The sequence below is a fragment of the Mustela putorius genome, unplaced genomic scaffold (genome assembly GCF_011764305.1).
Source record: "Mustela putorius furo isolate JIRA1106 unplaced genomic scaffold, ASM1176430v1.1 tig00003923_pilon_pilon_pilon, whole genome shotgun sequence".
NCBI classification, from domain to species: domain Eukaryota; kingdom Metazoa; phylum Chordata; class Mammalia; order Carnivora; family Mustelidae; genus Mustela; species Mustela putorius.
The window spans coordinates 13,064,877-13,078,651 of record NW_025422068.1 but is presented as its reverse complement, the minus strand read 5'-3'; positions in this window follow the sequence as shown (position 1 = coordinate 13,078,651).

Genomic DNA, 13,775 nt, shown 5'->3' with positions numbered 1-13,775 from the left:
TTAATACAACATATTCCATAATAACTTTTTAACTTGGATTTTTTTTTCTTTACTTCTTTTTTCTTTTTTAATAATATACATATAGATATAAGCTTCAAGAAAATCATTTTTCCCTATTCAAAACTACCCCTATATATAAACCAGTTTTAATCTCCCTTTGTCTCTGGAAAGTTGTGTCCTTTAACAAAGATATCAAAATATGCCCAGGAAGAACCAAAATAACCTCCCTTGCCCACATCGAAGATTTATAACCACACTCCAAACTTTCTTTTTTGTCAGTGTTTCTGTGTATGTGTTTTTGTTCTGGAATTATATAAATCTTATTCCTGGGGCCCATTTTGACTGGATTCTTTTTTTTCCTGTAATTTACATTTTTCTGTCTTTTTTTGTCCATTTTTGTTTATATACATGATAAATCTCACTTTTGGAACTCATTTTGGCTGGGTTCTCTCTCTCTCTCTTTTTTTTTCTTTCTTTTTGGTGGTGACTACAGATTACTCTCAAATTTTCAAGGGCGCATCTTGTATGGATTATGGTTGATATATTCAGCTATCCATCCCTTCAACCAACTCTTACCAAAATGACTAGGAGAAGGAACCACAACAGAGGAAAATTTTGGATACTGTGCCCCCTCCATAAAAACTATTGGATATGAACATAAACAGTATGTCAGAAAGGGATTCAGGGAAATAATTATCCAGGCAATGGCTAGGTTGGAGAAAACCACTAGTGACAACATAGAATATGTAAGGGCAGAAGTGACAGCCAAACTGGCAGAAGTTAAAAAATGCTATCAGTGAGATTCAGTCTAATCTAAATACTTTAACAGCTAGGGTAACAAAGATAGAATATATAATTAATAATGTACAGGACAAACTGATAGAGAAAAAGGGTCATGAGGAGGCCTGGAATAAACAGTTTAGGAGCCATGAAAATACATTTAGGAAAACAAAAGACACTATGAATCATTCCAATGTTAGTATTCTTGGGATCCCTGAGGCGGTATAGAAAGAAAGAAGACTAGAAGACATAGTTAAACAAATTCTGGATGAAAATTTCCCCAGTCTGGGAAATGAAATAAGTTTGTGTCCTATAGGCAGAAAGAACAACTACCAAGATCAATGAATCTAGAAAGACATCAAGACACTACATTGTAAAACTAATGAATCATAATTTTAGACAAGAGCTTCTGAGGACAGCTATGAGGAAGAGATTCCTTAAGTACAGAGGAGGTTCTAGCAGAATAACATCAGACCTGTCCACAGAAACCTGGCAAGCCAGAAAGGGCTGGCAAGACATATTCAGGACACTAAATGAGAATAACATACAGCCAAGAATACTTTATCCAGCAAGGCTGACATTCAGAAAAGATAAAGAGATAAAGAGCTTCTATGACCAGCATGGATTAAAAGAGTATATGACCACCAAGCTGGCAGTACATGAAATAATAAGGAAGGTGCTTTCCTATAAAAGAAAGAACCCAAGAGTGACATAGAACAGAAATTTATAGAGACAATCTATAGAAACAAGGACTTCAAGACAATACGATGTCAATAAAAATGTACCTTTCAATAATCACTTTCAACGTGAATGGCCTAAATGCTCCCATAAAATGTCTCAATGTTGAAGATTGGGTAAAATGATAGGACCCACTCATATACTGTCTGCAAGCGACACATTTGGAACGTAAATATGCATCCAAACTGAAAGTAAATGAATGAAGAGGCAAGATCCATACTAATGGGCCTCAAAAGAAAGCTGAGGTAATGAATCCCATAGAAGATAAATTAGATTTTGAATTAAAGACTGTAGAAAGAGGTACATAAGGACACTACATCATTTTTAAATGGTATATCCACCAAGAATATCTAACAATTGTAAATATATCTGTCCCCAGTATGGGAGCAGCCAACTACATAAGCCAAAAAAAAAAAAAAGAGTCATATTAATATGAATACATTAATAATAGGGGATCTTAACATGCCACTGTCAGTAGTAGACTGTTCATCTAAACAGAAAATCAATAAAGAAACAAGAGCTTTGAATGACACATTGGACCAGATGGACCTCAAAGATATATACAGAACATTCCACCTTAAAAAGACAGAATATTCATTCTTCTTGAGCGCACATGCAACTTTCTCCAGAACAGATCACATACTTTCTCCAGAATAGGTCACAAAAAAGGGCTCAACTGAAACCAAAAGATTGAGATTATTCCCTGCATATTCTCAGACCACAATGCTTTGAAATTAGAACTCAATCACAAGAAAAAGTTTAGAAGGAATTCAAACATCTGGAAGCTAAAAAGCACCCTGTGTAAGAATGTTTGGTTCAACGAGGAAATCAAAGATCCTAAACCATTCATGGAAACCAGTCAGAATGAAGACACATCAGTTCAAATCCTATAGGATAGGGCAAAGGCAGTCCTAAGGGGGAAGTATATAGCCATCCAAACCTCCCTCAAAAAAATGGAAAAATCCCAAACACACCAACTCTCTTTACACATTAAATAACTGGAAAATCAACAAGTTAATCCAACCCCGTGCACAAGAAGGGAAATAATCAAGGTTAGAGCAGAGATCAATAAGTTAGAAACTAGAGATAGAGTAGAATACATTAACAAAACTAGAAGCTTGTTCTTTGAAAGAAGAAATTAAGATCAACAAACCATTGGCCAAACTAATCCAAATGAAAAGGGAGAGGACTGAAATGAATAAAATGATGAATGAAATGGAAGAGGTCATGACTAACACCAAGGAAATAGAAATAATCATCAAAATTATTATCATCAGTTATATACAAATAAGCTAAGCCACCTAGAAGAAATGGATGCATTCCTGGAAACCTATAAACTTCTAAGAAAATATCAGAAAGAAATTGACAACCTATATAGACCAATATCTCGTGATGATATTGAAGAAGTGATCAAAAACATCACAAAAGACAAGAGCCCAGGACATAACAGATTCCCTGGGGAGTTCTACAAAACATTCAAAGAATAAATACTGCCTATTCTCCTGAAGTTGTTTCAAAATATAGAAACAGAAGGAAAACTTTCAGACCTTTCTATTAAGCCAGCATTAACCTGATCCCCAAACCAGGCAATGAATCTGTCAAAAAAGACAATTTCAGGCCAATGTCCCTGATGAATATGGATGGTAAGATTCTCAACAACAGTGCAGCTAATAGGATCCAACAGTACATTAAACAGATAATCCACAAGAACAAGATGGGATTTATCCCTGGGATGCAAGGTGGTTCAACATTCACAAATCAATCAATGTGATAGAACAAATTAATAAAAGAGAAGAACCACATGGTCCTCTCAATTGATGCAGGAAAAAGCATTTGACAAGATACAGAATCTGTTCCTGATTAAAACGATTCAAAGTACAGGGATAGAGGGAATATTCCTTAACTTCATAAAGTCTATCCATGAAAGACCCAAAGTGATTATCATTCCCAATAGGGAAAAACTGACAGCTTTCCCTTTAAGGTCAGGAAAACAACATGGATGACACTCTCAACTCCCTTATTCAACATAGTGTTAGATGTCCTAGCAACAGCAATCAGACAACAAAAAGAAATTCAGTGTATTTGAATTGGCAATGAAGAAGTTAAAATCTCTCTCTTCATAGATGACATTGTACTTTATATGGAAATCCCAAATGACTCCATCCCCAAACTACTAGAACTCATACAGCAATGCTGTAATGTGGCAGGATATAAAATCGATGTACAGAAATCAGTTGCTTTCTTATAAACTAACAATGAAAATACAGAAAGGGAAATGAGAGAATTGATTCCATTTACTATAGCACCAAGAACCATAAGATACGCTGGAATAAATGTAACAAAAAGGAAAAGATCTGTACTCAAGAGACTATAGAACACTCATGAAAGCAACTGAATGGATAAAGAAGATAAGGTCCATATATACAAGGCATTATTGTGCATCTATCAGAAAGGATGAATACCCAACTTTTGTATCAACATGGATGGGACAGCCTTATAGTGGATATTAAAGAGGCATGTGTTGCATGGAGCACTGGGTGTGGTGCATAAACAATGAATCTTGGAACACTGAAAAAAAATTAAACTAAAAAAAATGACGGGACTGAAGGAGATTGTGTTGAATGAAATGTCAAGCAGAGAGAGTCAATTATCATATGCTTTCACTTAATTGTGGAGCATAAGGAATAACACGGAGGACATTGGGTGAAGGAGAGGAGAAGTGAGTTGGTGAAAATCAGAAGGGGAGATGAACCCTGAGAGACTGTGGACTCAGAGAAACAAACTGAGGGTTTTGAAGAGGAGAGGAGTGAGGGGTTGGGTGAGCCTGGTGGTGGATATTAAGAAGGGCACAAACTGCATGGAGCACTGGGTGTGTTGAATAAAAAATAAATCTTGGAACAATGAAAAAAATCAAATTAAAAAAAGAAAGGAATAAATTGATGAGACCCAGAAAGTTGGAGCACTATTCCATGTTAATGGATAGAAAGAATAAACATTGCTAATATGTCTATACTGTCTAGAGGAACCTATGCTTTCAATGCCATCCCAATCAAAATTCCACCAGCATTTTTTAAATTGCTGGAACAGAGAATCCTAAAATTTGTATAGAAACAAAAGAGATGCCCAAATTGCTAAGGAAATGTTGAAAAAGAAAATCAAAACTGGAGGTATCACATTGTCTGATTCAGAGCTTTACTACAAAGCTGTGATCACCAAAACAGCATGGTACTGGCACAAAAGCAGACACATAGACCAGTGGAACAGAGTAGAGACCAGATATGGACCCTCAACTTTAAGGCCAAATAATATTTTACAAAGCAGGAAAAATACCCAGTGGTGGTAGGTGGGGGAACCAGTCTCTTCAATAAATGGTGCTGGGAAAATTGGACAGCTATGTACAGAAGAATGAAACTTGACCATTCTCTTACAGCATCCTCCAAGATAAACTTGAAATGGATAAAAAACCTCAACGAGGCAAGAATCCATCAGAATCCTAGAGGAGAACAATAGCAGTAAACTCTTCAACATCAGCCAGAGCCACTTCTCTCATGACATGTCTCAAAAGGCAAAGGAAATGAAAGTGAATATGAGCTTTTGGGATTTCATCAAAATCAAAATCTTCTGGGGCGCCTGGGTGGCTCAGTGGATTAAGCCGCTGCCTTCGGCTCGGGTCGTGATCTCGGGATCCTGGGATTGAGTCCCGCGTCGGGCTCTCTGCTCAGTGGGGAGCCTGCTTCCCTTCCTCTCTCTCTCTGCCTGCCTCTCTGTCTACTTGTGATCTCTCTCTGTCAAATAAATAAATAAAAATCTTTAAAAAAATCAAAAGCTTCTGTACAGCAAAGGAAATGATAAAAAAAATAAAAAACAAAGAGGCAACGGACAGAATGGGAGAAGACATTCATAAATGACAGTACAAAGGGCTGATATCCAATATCTATAAAGAACTCCACAAACTCGACACACACAAAACAGATAATCACCTCAAAAAATGGGAAGAACAAACTATGGAAAGAACCAAGATGCCCTTCAATGGACAAATTGATAAAGAAGATATGGTCCATATATACAATGGAGTATCATGCCTTCATCAGAAATGATGAATACTCATCTTTTGTATCAACATAGACAGGTCTGGAGGAGATTATGCTGAGTGAAATAAGTCAAGCAGAGAGTCATTTATCATATGGTTTCACTTACTTGTGGACCATAAGGAATGACATGGAGGACATTTGAAGAAAGAAAGGAAAAGTAGGTTGGGGGAATTTGGAGGGGGGACGAACCATGAGCGACTGTGGATTCTGAGAAACAAACTGAGGGGTTTGGAGGGGGAGGGTGGGGGTTAGGTGAGCCTGGATGTGGGTATTATGGAGGGTACTATTGCATGGAGCTCTTGGTGTGGTGCAGAAACAATGAATCTTGGAACACTGAAAAAAATAAAGTTTAAGAAAGGTACACTTAAAAATAAAAGAAAGGTGAAGAAATTGATAACCTGAATAGAGCATTAATCAGTAACAAGATTCAAGCAGTGATCAAAACCTCCCCAAAAATGCGAGTCCAGGACCAGATGGATTCCCTGGGTAATTCTACCAAACATTCAAAGAAGAAATAATACCAATTCTTCTGAAGCTATTTTAAAAAACAGAAACAGAAGAAAAGGTTCCAGACTCATTCTATGAGGCCAGGACTAACTTATCTCCAAACCAGGCATACACCCCATCAAAAAGAGTTTCTGACCAATATCCCTGATGAATATAGATACCGAAATTCTCAACAATATCAAACTAATAGGATCCAACAGTACTTTACTTGTTTTAATTTTTATTTTTTAAATTTCTTTTTGGTGTTCTGGAATTCATTGTTTATGCGCTACACCCAGTGCACCATGCAATACGTTCCCCCCATAAAACTCACCACCAGGCTTACCCAACCTTCCACTACCCATCCCTCCAAAACCCTGTTTGTTTCTCAGAGGCCAGAGACTCTCGTGGTTCATTTTCCCATCTAATTTCCCCCAACTCCCTTCTCTTCTCCCGATGACCTTGTGTTATTCCTTATGCTCCACAAAAAAGTGAAACCATATCATAATTGACCCTCTCTGCTTGACTTATTTCACTCAGCATAATCTCTTCCAGTCCCGTACATGTTGCTACAAAAGTTGGGTATTCATCCTTTCTGTTGGAGTAATAATACTCCATAGTGTATATGGACCAGATTTACCTTATCCATTCGTCCGTTGAAAGGCATCTTGGTTCTTTCCACAGTTTGGCAACTGTGGCCATTGCTGCTATAAATATTGGGGTACAGATGGCCCTTCCATTAACTACATCTGTGTATTTGGGGCAAATACCCAAAAGTGACATTGCCAGGTCATAGGGAAGCTCTATTTTTTATTTCTTGAGGAATCACCACACTCATCTCTAAAGTGGCAGAACCAACTTGCATTCCCACCAAGAGTGGAAGAGGGACCCCCTTTCTCCACATCCTCTCCAACACATGTTGTTTCCTGTCTTGTTAATTTTGGCCATTCTAACTGACGTAAAGTGGTATCTCAATGTGGTTTTAATTTGAATATCCCTGATGGCTAGTAATGAGGAACATTTTTTCATGTGTCTGATAGCCATTTGCATGTTTTCATTGGAGAAGTGACTTTTCATGTCTTCTGCCCATTTTTTTGACATGATTATCTGTTTTGTGTGTTTTGAGTTTGGGAAGTTCGTTATAGATCCTGGATATCAACCTTTTGTCTGTACTGTCATTTGCAAATATCTTCTCCCATTCCGTGGGTTGCCTCTTTGTTTTCTTCACTGTTTCCTTTGCTATGCAGAAGCTTTTGATCTTGATGAAGTCCCAAAAGTTCATTTTCGCTTTTGTTTCCTTTGCCTTTGGAGACATATCTTGAAAGAAGTTGCTGTGGCTGATATCGAAGAGGTTACTACCTATATTCTCCGCGAGGGTTCTGATGGATTCCTGTCTCACATTGAGGTCTTTTATCCATTTTGAGTTTATCTTTGTGTACGGTGTAAGAGGATGGTCGAGTTTCATTCTTCTACATATAGCTGCCCAGTTTTCCCAGCACCATTTATTGAAGAGACTGTCTTTTTTCCACTGTATATTTTTTCCCGTTTTGTCGAAGATTATTTGACCGTAGAGTTGAGTCCATATCTGGGCTCTCTACTTTGTTCCACTGGTCTGTGTGTTTGTTTTTATGCCAGTACCATGATGTCTTGGTGATCACAGCTTTGTAGTAAAGCTTGAAATCAGGTAACGTGATGCCCCAAGATTTATTTTTGCTTTTCAAAATTTCCTTAGTGAATCAGGGTCTCTTCTGATTCCATACAATTTTAGAATTATTTGCACCAGGTCTTTGAAAAATACTGGTGGAATTTTTATTGGAATGGCATTAACTGTATAGATTTCTCTAGGCAGTATAGACAGTTTAACAATGTTTATTCTTCTGATCCAAGAGCATGGAATGGTCTTCCATCTTTTTGTGTCTTCTTCAATTTCTTTCATGAGTGTTCTGTAGTTCCTCGAGTACATATCCTTTACCTCTTTGGTTAGATTTATTCCAAGGTATCTTATGGTTTTTGGTGCTATAGTAAATGGCCTCAATTCTCTAATTTCCCCTTCTGTATTTTCATTGTTAGTGTATAAGAAAGCCACTGATTTCTGTACATTGACTTTGTATCCTGCCACGTTGCTGAATTGTTGTATGAGTTCTAGTAGTTTGGGATGGAGTCTTTTGGGTTTTCCATATAAAGAATCATGTCATCTGTGAAGAGAGAGAGTTTGATTTCTTCATTGCCAATTTGGATACCTTTTATTTCTCTTTGTTGTTTGATTGCTGTTGTTAGGACTTCTAATACTATAATGAACAAGAGTGGTAAGAGTGGGTATCCTTATCGTGTTCCTGATCTCAATGGGAAGGCTGTGAGCTTTTGCCCATTGAGGATGATATTTGCTGTGGGTCTTTAATAGATAGATTTTACAAAATTGAGGAACGTTCCCTCTATTCCTATACTTTGAAATGTTTTAATCAGGAATGGATGGTGGATATTGTCAAATGCTTTTTCTGCATCAATTGAGAGGACCACGTGGTTCTTCTCTCTTCTCTTATTAATTTGTTCTATCACATTGATTGAATTGAGAATGTTGAACCGTCCTTGTAGCCCAGGGATAAATCCCACCTGGTCATGGTGGATAATCTTTTTTTTTTTTTTAAAGGTCAATCAAAGCTTTATTTTGCACCAAGCATCGAGAATCAAACCAATCATCAAACAGACCAGTGGGGGCAGCCCCTTACAGAAAGGGGGAACCTTCCTTGCCTCACAGACTAACTTTTATAGAGAAAAGGCAATGTGGTTGGGCCTGGCCACACACAGGTGGCCAGTGAGATTGTAACACACAGAGAAAGCTGCACAGTCATGCTAGGTCACACACGGGTGGCCAATTGAATTACAATTCAACCCATAATAGCTATTTGAACAAGCATATCACCTTAGTCAGAACCTGCACCCAAAAGGCGGGGCCCACACTCCTTGGTAGCTAGAGAGACAGTATGCGTGCTTTACTGATTGGATGTCTCCACCTAACTTGACTCATCCTTGCATTCAGGGCTGTTATCTTTACCTGAACTGACCCACCCTTGCATTTGGGCTTTGTTACCTGGGACTGGTTTCCAGGACTTGCTTTTAAAAAAGTTCCCCGGGGGTGGGGGGGGGCAAGGTCAGTTTAAGTTTTACTGCATAAACATCAAAATGGTTGTTCAACCAAGGTGGGGCCACTCTGGCTAAGTAGGCCCTTACAATCTGTATTTTTCCTTTAATGAATAGAATATCCACAGGCCCCATCAAAGTTCCAAAGACAGCTTGCCATTCCATACCGTCTGATAGTTGTATGTTTTATTCCTTCTCCTAAATTTGCATCAGAGGGAACTCAATGTTACCATGATCACCAGTCTTTTAAAGAAAGTTGTTTTCTAAATTCAGTTGGTGGCAAATAGCTCCAACACTTTCCCCCCCAAATTCCTTTCTTTCTTTTTTTTTTGAATTTTTTATAAACATATATTTTTATCCCCAGGGGTACAAGTCTGTGAATCACCAGGTTTACACAATTCACAGCACTCACCAAAGCACATACCCTCCCCAATGTCCATAATCCCACCCCCTTATCCCAAACCCCCTCCCCCCAGCAACCCTCAGTTTGTTTTGTGAGATTAAGAGTCACTTATGGTTTGTCTCCCTCCCAATCCCATCTTGTTTCATTGATTCTTCTCGTACCCACTTAAGCCCCATGTTGCATCACCACTTCCTCATATCAGGGAGATCATATGATAGTTATCTTTCTCTGCTTGACTTACTTCGCTAAGCATGATACGCTCTAGTTCCATCCATGTTGTCGCAAATGGCAAGATTTCATTTCTTTTGATGGCTGCCTAGTATTCCATTGTGTATATATACCACATCTTCTTGATCCATTCATCTGTTGATGGACATCTAGGTTCTTTCCATAGTTTGGCTATTGTGGACATTGCTGCTATAAACATTCGGGAGCACATGCCCCTTTGGATCACTACGTTTGTATCTTTAGGGTAAATACCCAATAATGCAATTGCTGGGTCATAGGGCAGTTCTATTTTCAACATTTTGAGGAACCTCCATGCTGTTTTCCAGAGTGGCTGCACCAGCTTGCATTCCCACCAACAGTGTAGGAGGGTTCCCCTTTCTCCGCATCCTCGCCAGCATCTGTCATTTCCTGACATGTTAATTTCAGCCATTCTGACTGGTGTGAGATGATATCGCATTGTGGTTTTGATTTGTACTTCCCTGATGCCGAGTGATATGGAGCACTTTTTCATGTGTCTGTTGGCCATCTGGATGTCTTCTTTGCAGAAATGTCTGTTCATGTCCTCTGCCCATTTCTTGATTGGATTATTTGTTCTTTGGGTGTTGAGTTTGCTAAGTTCTTTATAGATTCTGGACACTAGTCCCTTATCTGATATGTCGTTTGCAAATATCTTCTCCCATTCTGTCAGTTGTCTTTTGATTTTGTTAACTGTTTCCTTTGCTGTGCAAAAGCTTTTGATCTTGATGAAATCCCAATAGTTCATTTATTCCCTTGCTTCCCTTGCCTTTGGCGATGTTCCTAGGAAGATGTTGCTGCGGCTGAGGTACAAGAGGTTGCTGCCTGTGTTTTCCTCAAGGATTTTGATGGATTCCTTTCGCACATTGAGGTCCTTCATCCATTTTGAGTCTATTTTCGTGTGTGGTGTAAGGAAATGGTCCAATTTCATTTTCTGCATGTGGCTGTCCAATTTTCCCAGCACCATTTATTGAAGAGGATGTCTTTTTTCCATTGGACATTCTTTCCTGCTTTGTCGAAGATTAGTTGACCATAGAGATGAGGGACTATTTCTAGGCTCTCTATTCTGTTCCATTGATCTATGTGTCTGTTTTTGTGCCAGTACCATGCTGTCTTGATGATGACAGCTTTGTAATAGAGCTTGAAGTACGGAATTGTGATGCCACCAAATTTGGCTTTCTTTTTCAATATCCCTTTGGCTATTCGAGGTCTTTTCTGGTTCCATATAAATTTTAGCATTATTTGTTCCATTTCTTTGAAAAAGATGGATGGTACTATGATAGGAATTGCAATAAATGTGTAGATTGCTTTAGGTAGCATAGACATTTTCACAATATTTATTCTTCCAATCCAGGAGCATGGAACATTTTTCCATTTCTTTGTGTCTTCCTCAATTTCTTTCATGAGTACTTTATAGTTTTCTGAGTATAGATTCTGTGTCTCTTTGGTTAGGTTTATTCCTAGGTATTTTATGGTTTTGGGTGCAATTGTAAATGGGATGGACTCCTTAATTTATCTTTCTTCTGTCTTGCTGTTGATGTAGAGAAATGCAACTGATTTCTGCGCATTGATTTTATATCCTGACACTTTACTGAATTCCTGTATAAGTTCTAGCAGTTTTGGAGTGGAGTCTTTTGGGTTTTCCACATATAGTATCATATCATCTGCGAAGAGTGATAATTTGACTTCTTCTTTGCCGATTTGGATGTCTTTAATTTCCTTTTGTTGTCTGATTGCTGAGGCTAGGACCTCTAGTACGATGTTGAATAGCAGTGGTGATAATGGACATCCCTGCCGTGTTCCTGACCTTAGCGGAAAAGCTTTCAGTTTTTCTCCATTGAGAATGATATTTGCGGTGGGTTTTTCATAGATGGCTTTGATGATATTGAGGTATGTGCCCTCTATCCATACACTTTGAAGAGTTTTGATCAGGAAGGGATGCTGTACTTTGTCAAATGCTTTTTCAGCATCTATTGAGAGTATCATATGGTTCTTGTTCTTTCTTTTATTGATGTGTTGTATCACATTGACTGATTTGCGGATGTTGAACCAAACTTGCAGCCCTGGAATAAATCCCACTTGGTCGTGATGAATAATCTTTTTAATGTACTGTTGAATCCTATTGGCTAGTATTTTGTTGAGTATTTTCGCATCTGTGTTCATCAAGGTCTTGGTCTATAGCTCTCTTTTTTGGTGGTATCCTTGTCTGGTTTTGGGTCATGGTGATGCTGGCCTCATAAAATGAGTTTGGAAGTTTTCCTTCCATTTCTATTTTTTGGAACAGTTTCAGGAGAATAGGAATTCTTTAAATGTTTGGTAGAATTCCCCCGGGAAGCCGTCTGGCCCTGGGCTTTTGTTTGTTTGGAGATTTTTAATGACTGTTTCAATCTCCTTACTGGTTATGGGTCTGTTCAGGCTTTATATATCTTCCTGGTTCAGTTGTGATAGTTTATGTTTCTAGGAATGCAACCATTTCTTCCAGATTGTCAAATTTATTGCCATAGAGTTGCTCATAGTATGTTCTTAAAATAGTTTGTATTTCTTTGGTGTTAGTTGTGATCTCTCCTCTTTCATTCATGATTTTATTATTTGGGTCCTTTCTCTTTTCTTTTTGATAAGTCGGGCCAGGGGTTTATCAATTTTATTAATTCTTTCAAAGAACCAGTTCCTACTTTCGTTGATTTGTTCTGTTGTTTTTTTGGTTTCTATTTCATTGATTTCTGCTCTGATCTTTATGATTTCTCTTCTCCTGCTGGGCTTAGGGTTTCTTTCTTGTTCTTTCTCCAGCTCCTTTAGGTGTAGGGTTAGGTTGTGTACCTGAGACCTTTCTTGTTTCTTGAGAAAGGCTTGTACCGGTATATATTTTCCTCTCAGGACTGCCTTTGTTGTGTCCCACAGATTTTGAACCATTGTATTTTCATTATCATTTGTTTCCATGATTTTTTTCAATTCTTCTTTAATTTCCCGGTTGACCCATTCATTCTTTAGAAGGATGCTGTTTAGTCTCCATGTATTTGGGTTCTTTTCAAACTTCCTTTTGTGGTTGAGTTCTAGCTTTAGAGCATTGTGGTCTGAAAATATGCAGGGAATGATCCCAATCTTTTCATACCAATTGAGTCCTGATTTAGGACCGAGGATGTGATCTTTTCTGGAGAATGTTCCATGTGCACTAGAGAAGAATGTGTATTCTGTTGCTTTGGGATGAAATGTTCTGAATATATCTGTGATGTCCATCTAGTCCAGTGTGTCATTTAAGGCCTTTATTTCCTTGCCGATCTTTTGCTTGGATGATCTGTCCATTTCAGTGAGGGGAGTGTTAAAGTCCCCTACTATTATTGTATTATTGTTGATGTGTTTCTTTGATTTTGTTATTAATTGGTTTATATAGTTGGCTGCTCCCACGTTGGGGGCATAGATATTTAAAATTGTTAAATCTTCTTGTTGGACAGACCCTTTGAGTATGATATAGTGTCCTTCCTCATCTCTTATTATAGTCTTTGGCTTAAAATCTAATTGATCTGATATAAGGATTGCCACTCCTGCTTTCTTCTGATGTCCATTAGCATGGTAAATTCTTTTCCACCCCTTCACTTTAAATCTGGAGGTGTCTTCGGGCTTAAAATGAGTTTCTTGGAGGCAACATATAGATGGGTTTTGTTTTTTTATCCATTCTGATAGCCTGTGTCTTTTGACAGAGGCATTTAGCCCATTCACATTCAGGGTAACTATTGAGAGATATGAATTTAGGGCCATTGTATTGCCTGTAAGGTGACTGTTACTGCATATGGTCTCTGTTCCTTTCTGATCTACCACTTGTAGGCTCTCTCTTTGCTTAGAGGACCCCTTTCAAGATTTCCTGTGGAGCTGGTTTGGTGTTTGCAAATTCTTTCAGTTGT